Here is a 7,842-nt window from a genome sequence, read left to right as displayed (position 1 = left end):
GATTCGAATACGATCCACGTCGGTTCTCAGAGGGGTTAAACTATGATTCAAATATGACCAAAGGTAACCTCCCAATGAGCTCGACACTTTGCCAATCAAATGGGTATCGACAGCTATGTTCTCTTTGGTTCGAATACGATCCATGTTTGAACAGGAAGCCCCCAAGTGACTTTACTGCTTTATGGCTAGATCCGAATACAATCACAAGCCGGATCCTCCTTTAAATCATCATGTAATCTTGTAATAAAAACAACGCATGCATATTTGGAGGAGGAAAAAGGACAGAGGTCCTGCTTTATTGCTTATCATAATATACACATGGCTGAGACAAATATGTACACCACGAGAGCCGGTAGCTCAAGTGTAGTAAGGCCGAAGCTGAGCTATGTTCCATGGCCGACGGGTCTCTTCCTCAGATTTACGTGAGTCTTTGTGCTCCCGAATATCAATGAGGTAATATGACCCGTTGTGCAAGTTCTTGCTGACCACAAAGGGCCCTTCCCAAGGTGGGGATAACTTGTGTGCATCTGTTTGATCCTGGATGAGCCGGAGCACAAGGTCGCCTTCCTGGAAGACCCGGGATTTGACCCGGCGGCTATGATAACGGCGCAAGTCTTGTTGGTAAATCGCTGACCGGGCTGCTGCCACATCACGCTGTTCATCCAACAAGTCAAGAGCATCTTGGCGCGCCTGTTCATTATCCGTCTCAACATAAGCCGCCACGCGAGGTGAGTCGTGACGAATGTCGCTGGGGAGGACTGCTTCTGCTCCATAAACCATGAAGAAAGGCGTAAAGCCTGTAGATCTGTTAGGAGTAGTATTGATGCTCCATAAGACGAAGGGCAACTCCTCCACCCAACAACCCGGCGTCCGTTGCAAAGGGACCAAAAGCCGGGGCTTAATGCCCTTCAGAATCTCCTGATTAGCTCTCTCAGCTTGACCATTGGATTGAGGATGAGCCACTGAAGAAACATCAAGCCGGATATGCTCTCGTTGACAAAACTCTTCCATGGAGCCTTTGGAAAGATTGGTGCCATTGTCGGTTATAATGCTGTGCGGAAAGCCAAAGCGGAAAATCACCTTTTTCATAAATTGAACCGCCGTGGCTGCATCGCCCTTGCTAACTGGCTCAGCCTCTACCCACTTTGTGAACTTGTCAACTGCCACCAAGAGGTGGGTCTTCTTATCCTTGGACCGTTTAAAAGGCCCAACCATATCAAGCCCCCAGACCGCAAAGGGCCAAGTGATTGGTATCATCCTCAACTCCTGAGCCGGCACATGAGCCCGTCGTGAGAACCTTTGGCAACCATCACATTTACTGACCAAGTCCTCTGCATCAGCATGAGCCATCAACCAATAAAAACCATGACGGAAAGCCTTGGCCACAAGGGATTTTGAGCCGGCATGATGGCCACAATCCCCTTCATGGATCTCACGCAAGATCTCTTGGCCTTCCTCAGGGGAGATACAACGTTGAAATGCCCCTGAAACACTGCGATGATGTAACTCGCCATCGATGACGATCATTAACTTAGCCCGCCGGGTTATTTGCCTGGCCAAAGTGTCATCCTCAGGCAACTCTCCCCGGGTTATATAAGCCAGATATGGCATTGTCCAGTCTGGTATGACATGAAGAGCCGCCACCAGTCGTGCCTCCGGGTCAGGGATAGCCAAGTCTTCCTCTGTAGGCAACTTAACCGAAGGGTTATACAGGACATCCAGGAAAGTGTTAGGCGGCACCGGCTTTCACTGAGAGCCTAGCCGGCTTAGAGCATCAGCCGCCTCGTTCTTCCTGCGATCAATGTGCTCCACTTGGTATCCCTGAAAGTGCCCAACAATGGCATCAACCTCGCGGCGGTAAGCCGCCATGAGAGGATCCTTAGAATCCCACGTGCCTGATACTTGTTGAGCCACCAAGTCTGAGTCACCAAAGCACCTTACCCGGCTTAAGCTCATCTCCTTAGCCACCCGAAGACCGTGGAGCAAAGCCTCGTATTCAGCCGCATTGTTAGTGCAAGGAAACATCAACTGTAGCACATAATGGAACTTGTCACCCTTAGGGGAAGCCAATACAACGCCAGCCCTCGAGCCCTCCAGCTGCCTGGACCCATCAAAGTGAATGGTCCAATAATTGTTATCCGGCTTTTACTCAGGCACTTGTGACTCTGTCCAATCATTGATGAAATCCACCAAAGCCTGAGATTTAACAGCAGTGCGTGGCACATATTTGAGGCCATGAGGTCCAAGTTCTATAGCCCAGTTAGCAATTCTCCCTGTGGCCTCTCTGTTTTGAATAATATCACCAAGAGGGGCAGAACTGACCACAGTGATGGGATGACCCTGAAAATAACGCTTAAGCTTCCGGCTCGCCATGAACACACCATACACAAGCTTCTGCCAATGCGGGTACCGCTGCTTGGACTCAATGAGCACTTCGTTGACATAATAAACCGGTCGCTGAACCGGATGCTCCTTATCCGCTTCCTTGCGCTCCACCACAATAGCCACGCTGACGGCTCGTGCGTTTGCTGCCACATACAGTAGCAAGGGCTCCTTATCAACCGGAGCAGCAAGGACTGGGGGCTCTGCCAGCTGCTTTTTCAAATCCTCAAAAGCGGTATTAGCTGCATCATTCCAGACAAAGTTATCAGTTTTCTTCATCAACTGATATAAGGGCATAGCCTTCTCACCCAAACGGCTTATAAACCGGCTTAAAGCAGCGATGCGACCCGCCAAGCGCTGAACGTCATTTATACATGCCGGCTTAGCTAGGGAGGTGATGGCCTTGATCTTCTCCGGGTTAGCCTCAATGCCTTTGTCAGAAACCAAGAAGCCCAATAGTTTGCCTGCAGGAACACCAAAAACACACTTGGCCGGGTTAAGCATCATCTTATAGACCCGGAGATTATCAAAGGTTTCCCTTAAATCATCTATCAGGGTTTCCTCTTTGATGGATTTAACCACAATATCATCCACGTAAGCGTGAACATTGCGCCCGATCTATTTATGAAGACAGTTCTGTACACAGCGCTGGTAAGTCGCCTGTGCACACTTGAGTCCAAAGGGCATAGACACATAGCAGAAGGCTCCAAAGGGAGTGATGAACGCCGTCTTCTCCTGGTCCTTAACTGCCATCTTAATCTGATGATACCCGGAATAAGCATCCAAGAAACTTCAGCGTGCGCAACCTGCCGTAGCATCAATGATTTGATCAATACGGGGGAGGGCAAACGGATCAGCCGGACACGCCTTGTTCAAGTCCGTGTAGTCCACACACATCCGCCAGGTGCCGTTATTCTTGAGTACGAGCACCGGGTTAGCCAACCATTCTGGGTGAAAAACTTCAACAATAAACCCGGCCGCCAAGAGCCGGGCCACTTCTTCACCAATGGCTTTCCGCCTCTCCTCATTAAACCGTCGAAGGAACTATCTGACCGGCTTAAATTTCGGATCAACATTGAGAGTATGCTTAGCGAGTTCTCTAGGTACACCTGGCATGTCAGAAGGTTTCCATGCGAAGATGTCCCTATTCTCATGGATGAACTCGATGAGCGCGCTTTCCTATTTTGGATCCAGATTGGCACTGATGCTAAACTGCTGAGATGAATCTCCTGGAACAAAATCAACAAGCTTAGTTTCATCAGCCGACTTAAATTTCATCGCCGGCTCAGTCTCCGTAGTCGGCTTCTTCAGAGAGGTCATGTCTGTTGGGTCAACATTGTCTTTGTAAAACTTCAACTCCTCTGTAGCACAAACAGACTCTGCATAAGCTGCATCACCTTCCTCACACTCCAGAGCCACTTTCCGGCTGCCGTGAACCGTAATGGTCCCATTGTGACCCGGCATCTTGAGTTGTAAGTACATAACACGGCCGTGCCATGAACTTGGCGTAAGCCGGCCGTCCAAATATAGCATGGTATGGACTTCTTATCTTGACCACCTCAAAGGTCAACTTCTCCACCCTGTATTTGTTCTCATCACCAAAAGCCACTTCCAATTCGATCTTGCCGACTAGATAAGCCGACTTACCAGGTACCACACCATGGAAGATAGTGTTTGACTGGATGAGGTTCTTATCGACCAACCCCATACGGCGAAAAGTCTCATAATAGAGGATGTTGATGCTGCTACCTCCATCCATGAGTACCTTTGTGAACTTATAACCTCCCACCTGAGGAGCCACCACTAAGGCCAAGTGGCCCGGGTTATCCACCCGGGGAGGGTGATCCTCCCTACTCCACACTATAGGCTGCTCAGACCACCGCAAGTAGCGTGGAACCGCCGGCTTAACAGCATTCACAGCCCTCTTGTGAAGCTTCTGATCTCGTTTGCACAAACTAGTGGTAAACACATGATACTGTCCACCGCTAAGCTGCTTTGGGTTGGTCTGATAACCCCCCTGCTGCTGTTGATGACCCTGACCAGACTATTGATTAAAGCCCCCTTGAACGTTCTGAGGACCGGAATTTGAGCCGCCGCCCGGGCCATGAAAGCCACCGGCGCCTGAGCCACCGCCCGGACCATTGTAGCTCTTAAAGGCCTTCATGATCACGCAATCCTTCCACAGATGAGTCGCTGGCTTTTCTCTAGAGCCATGCCTTGGACAAGGTTCATTCAACAGCTGCTCCAGCGTTGGACCTGACCCGCCGCCTCGGGGAGGGGGCCTCCCCTTGCATCGCTGGTTATTACCTTGGGAGTTGGCGTTAGCTACAAACTCTAGGCTGCCATCGGCCTTACGCTTGCCTCCTCCTTGGTTCCCCGGGTTAAACTGAGGACCCTTGCCATTGCCGTTCTTCTTTCCCTTCCCTGTCCTTTCATCGTCTGAAGGGGGATCCTTGGTACCATCGGAATCGGCGTACTTGACAAGAGCCGCCATTAGTGTACCCATATCGGTGCAGTCGCGCTTAAGCCGCCCGAGTTTCATCTTAAGGGGCACAAAGCGACAGTTCTGTTCCAACATTAAGACTGCAGAGCCGGCATCCATCTTATCTGATGAATGTATGATCTCCTTGACCCGGCGAACCCAATGGGTCGTGGATTCACCCTCCTGCTGCTTACAATTAGTCAAATCCACAATTGACATAGACTGCCTACAGGTATCTTTGAAGTTTTGGATGAACCGGGCTTTCAGCTCAGCCCAAGACCCAATGGAATTCGGTGGTAGCCCTTTCAACCACGTGCGGGCAGTTCCATCTAACATCATGGTGAAATACTTGGCCATGGCCGCCTCACTGACCTCCAGCAATTCCATAGTCATCTCATAACTCTCAATCCAGGCTGCAGGCTGTAAGTCAGCTGTATAGTTAGGCACCTTCCTAGGGCCCTTGAAGTCCTTAGGTAGACGTTCATTACGGATAGCTGGCACCAAACAAGGGACACCCCCGGTCCTGGTAGGGATACCCACATCAACGGAAGTCGTCGGATAAGCCGGGGGGGTCTGGTAAGCCGTCAATTGAGGCATCTGCTCCGCCTCTTGCCGCGCTTGGTCTGCTGCGTAAAGGGCTCCATTATGAGCCGGGCCATGGCCAGGGGGCGGGTCATGGCGTCGGACATTACTTGAGCCGGTTGCTGAGACCATGTGCCGGCTGTAACTCGGGCTCTGGCCTGGACGAGGGGTCGAGTGGATCCTGTCCCGGCTGTAGGAGTACGCCTCTTGCTGCGCCAGTGCCGTCTGCAGGAGTTCCCTGACCCGGCGGGTTTCGATGGCCGCCAGAGAATCGCCGTCAACGGGGAGAGCCGCCAGCCGTGCTGCCGCAGCTACCATGTTCTCCAGCGGGTTATCATAATGACCCGGGGGTATTGGCACATACTGAGGCGGGGCAGGGGGCACCTGGGGAGGCCCCATCACTCGTGGCTGAATAAGGGGTCCAGACCCGGGCGCCATGACCCCTGGCGGGTTACTAGACCCTGCACCTGGCGTGTTGAAGAGGTTGCGTGGATCGTAAACCGGTGGGAGTCGAGACTGGGCCTTCTGATGCCTCCTTCTCATGACCTCATTGGCCGCGTTCTGATCCATCGTGAGTTGGAAGGACTGCGCCTGAATCAGCTGAGTCCGGGCGTCGAGAGCCGCCCGCTCCGCAGCCAGCCTGTCTCCTTCCGCTGCAAGATCCTCTTTAGCTTTTATTAGATCCAATTTTAACTGTGCCACCTCCGCATCATGCTGAGCTTGATCCGCCGGGTCAACCGTGGCGGTTAACAGGGCCGTCATCTTGTCCGTGAGATCCATCAGCACCTGAGCCGGAGAAGGCACCGGGTTTCCCGATCCAGCAGCGGGGTTCTGAACACGCTGCGCACCAGCCATAAAAACTCCAACCTGACTTGGCGGCTCAAAGAGGTCCGGAATACTGTCACCATCGGAACAACCCATGAGCCTGCCATCTTGAAGTTGGTACAACGAGTTTGACTCATCGGTGGCCGACTCGCCGTCAGAGCCGGCGGCCGCCTCATCACCAGACCCAGATGGATCAGAGGGCCCTCCATGGATGCATCCCACAAAAGCGCGCCTTAAGGCAGGCCGGGCCCGGGCGGGTCGTGCGCGCTGAGCCGTTTCGATGAGATCGGCGCAGAGATCCGGCTCGGGGCCCGGCTCACCAATCTTGCCAATGAAGACATGAATTCCGCCGAAGGGGACCCGGTACCCGTACTCAATTGAGCCGGCGTCGGGGCCCCAGTCCGCATCGTCGATGTAGAGCTTGCCGCGACGACTCTCGGTCATCCGGCCCACAGCGTATCCCTTCAGCCCTTTGAAGCTGCCCTTCAAGAACTCAAATCCACCGTGCGCTGGCCCCACGGTGGACGCCAACTGTCGTGGAATTGTCACGGCAGATGTCCTCGAGCTAGGACTTAGTCGTGGAGCCATCGCAACTAGGAAGCTTGAAGGGGTTATGCGGGACAAGGAACACGAGGGTTTATACTGGTTCGGCTCCTTACGGTGAAGGTAAAATCCTACGTCCAGTTTGAGGTGATATTGATTAGGGTTACGATCGCCAGGGAGCTAAACAGCTATGCCCGGCTCTCGATGATCTTGTTGTCGCCCTTAAACCGCTGCCGGGTCGTCCCTTTATATAGGGAGGCTGACGCCCAGCAGCCCTTAGAGTCCCGGCCGGCTCATAAGAGTGTCCGGCTCGGACTCTGAACTATACTTGCCTTACACTACAAGTTCTACTATAATAATGATTGTAACTACGGGCCTTAAGCCATATCCGGGTCTCAGCCCATCTCTGGCCCATCGTCTTGAAACTTGGCTCCGGACTTCTGGCAACGACCGTACGAGTAACCCGGCCCCTCCTGGCGGGTGACTCTAAGGTCTATATCCTCAACACCGCCACCTTCCCCACCGCGCCGGCCCGCGAGCCCGCCGCGGGCCCGCCGGCCCGTTCACCGCCCCCCGCGCCGCGCTGCCGTCTCCGCCGCCGGATCCCGCACGCCGCCGCCCCGCCTGCCCCGCCGCCGCCGCGCCGGAGTGCCCCGCCGCCGCCGCCGCGGGCATCGCCGCCGCCCTCGCCTACGGCCGCCGCCGGCGCCGGGCGCCGCGCCTCCCCTCTCCCGCCGGTGCCGGGCCCCGCCGTCCCCTGCCTCGCCGTCGTCGGCCCCATCGCTGCCACCGTCGGCAGCTCTAGCTCGAGGAGCTCCTGTTGCTCCCGATCCAGATCCGGTCAACGAAGGTTGACCCGAACCCCCTCTATTTTTTCCCAAGTCCTGAACTTTCTCAGCAAGTGCCTCTGTTCGTATAGCTATAACTCCTTGCATGTAGCTCGGATTCGTGCGTGTAATATGTCAAATTGTTCGCCTCGTGATGCTTTTCATTTTGTTCAATTGCACCATGTTCATTAGTGGTCATCT

This window comes from Aegilops tauschii, chromosome 5, assembly GCF_002575655.3.
Source record: "Aegilops tauschii subsp. strangulata cultivar AL8/78 chromosome 5, Aet v6.0, whole genome shotgun sequence".
Taxonomy (NCBI): Eukaryota; Viridiplantae; Streptophyta; class Magnoliopsida; order Poales; family Poaceae; genus Aegilops; species Aegilops tauschii.
The sequence above is the reverse complement of the archived record's forward strand: the minus strand, read 5'-3'. Positions refer to the sequence as shown.